Source organism: Podarcis bocagei (genome assembly GCF_964188305.1).
Source record: "Podarcis bocagei genome assembly, chromosome: 7".
Taxonomy (NCBI): Eukaryota; Metazoa; Chordata; class Lepidosauria; order Squamata; family Lacertidae; genus Podarcis; species Podarcis bocagei.
In genome coordinates, this window is record NC_138132.1 from 81,375,024 (window position 1) to 81,377,197 (window position 2,174).

The following is a 2,174-nucleotide window of genomic DNA, read 5'->3' on the forward strand; positions in this document are numbered from 1 at the left end:
TACAAGTTCTTCCCATATAACTTCATGTATAAAATGAGATTTCATTTTGGATATGCTTTGTTCTTGCACAAAATTTATCACTTTGAGTCAGCTCTAGACAGCTCTCGTTGTCCTCCATTAGTTGAATTGGTTTCTCTCTCACTAGACCATAGTCTTTCATTAGTTGATCAAACCACTTTAATTCTCTTCCGGCTTCTGTAGCTGCTATATATTCAGACTCCATAGAAGGAAGAGTCATACAATTTTGCTTATACCTTCAAGAAATAGGTCCATTTGCAAACATATAAATGTAGCCTCTGGTTGATTTAAATTTTTTAGTGTTTCCTGTGCAGTCAGTCTCTGTCTAACCTTAATTTTAAAAACTCACTGACACCCATTTGCTTTCTTTCCAGTAGGTAGCTGGGAAAGTGTCCATGCTTTATTTTGATGTAGTGCACCAATTTCTTCCTGTGCAGCCTTTCTCCATAAATGAGCCTCAGCATTTGCTCAATTTCCTCCCAGTTAGAGGGTTTACAGGGTTGCACTGTCCTTGCAGTGTAGGACAGTCTTTAGTGGTGGGATGCCTTTACTAGATAAGCATCTGATTTCCAGCTGTGAAACTGCACCAGTATTTTCATCGCATTCGAAGTTTGGCATTTCCCTTTGGACATGATCTCCTGCAACGTTGCTTCTGCTAGGAGTTGGGATCTCTACTCCTTCCTTCTTATCTTCAGAGCTAGGTGGTGTAACATTGCAAATCAAATTTGGGTATTCACTTGTAAGTTTTGGAAAATATAAGAGATCTTGCGATTTATTCTCTCATTATTTAGAAGAGTCAAATACAGATCCTTTCATATCCGCTTTACCCTCTTCATCAAAATAAATCACGTCATCGTACAGTCATGGGGAGTTGTAGTCCAACATCTGTAGGGCAACAAGTCGGTGAAGCCTGGTCTCAATTATGAGCCTTCAACCAGTAATAATTACTGATTTGAATGGGGGGCACATCTCTCCTGCACATAACAACACTATAAGGACACTGGGGAGACTGGGGAGACTGAGGAGCTGGTTTACTGTTGGGTTGGTTAAGGGGTTGTCTGGATCTTGGGCTTTCAGGGTAGAAAATGGTGCCATTTCCCACCCACCTCTCCCCATTTGTACATTGAGGAACATGAAGTCACTTCTGCATAGCAGGACCCAGGCTGATTTCAGTAATAAGAAAAGAAAGCGATTTCCCATGTTTGGCTGCTATGTAAGTATTTTGCCAACAATTAACAATGGTCAGAATAAGTGGTCTGGGGCTAAGCATGAGCCTGTCTGCATCTCGGTTCTTCCAACGGTAAAAATTATTGTTGTGCCAGCATACAGAAAGAGAAGGTTGCACTTCTGGTGGTCACCCAGCTTTGGGGACATGTTTGGAGGAAAGACATTACTTGGATCCATCCCAATCTGGCTTCAGGCCATGTTAACAGAACTAATGTGGTAGCATTTGTTGATGTCACTTGTCGGGAGAGATGCAGGGAGTGTGACCCGGCTTGTGAAGCGTGCCTTCTCCGTGGCAGCCCTTAAGTTGTGGTGGGAGTTGTAGTCTGGAGAGCACTAGTGAAAGCAGGTTTAGATTCTTCTTATTAAACCAGCTCTGGGGAACCTCTGGCCCTCCCAATGTTGCCGAACTAAACTCCCATCATCCTCAAACAAATGGCTTTAAGTTACAAGACAGGAGATTCCAACTAAACATCAGTAAGAACTTTCTGACAGTTAACAGCTGTTCGACAGTGGAATGGACTCCCTTGGAAGATGGTAGACTCTCCTTCATTGGAGGCTTTTAAGCAGAGGGTGGATGGTCATTTGTCTTGGATGCTTTAGCTGAGATTCCCGCATTGCAGGCGGTTGGACTAGATGACCCTTGGGGTCCTTTCCAACTCTACAATTCTATGATTTTATGATTCCTGGTCATTGACCATGCTTGCTGGGGTTGATGGGGGAGGTGTAGTTCAGCCACAACTCAGCACCAGAAAATCAACATTCCTGCCCCCCATAAGGAAAAACAAAACCCGCATGGGGTTGTGTCTAAATCCTGCTCAGAGTGGTCCCACTGAAATTACTGGATCCAAGTAGGCCATGACCATTATGGATCTACTCTGATTAGGACAATCTGATACATCCCATGGTAAAGAACATGCAGAGCAAAAAGG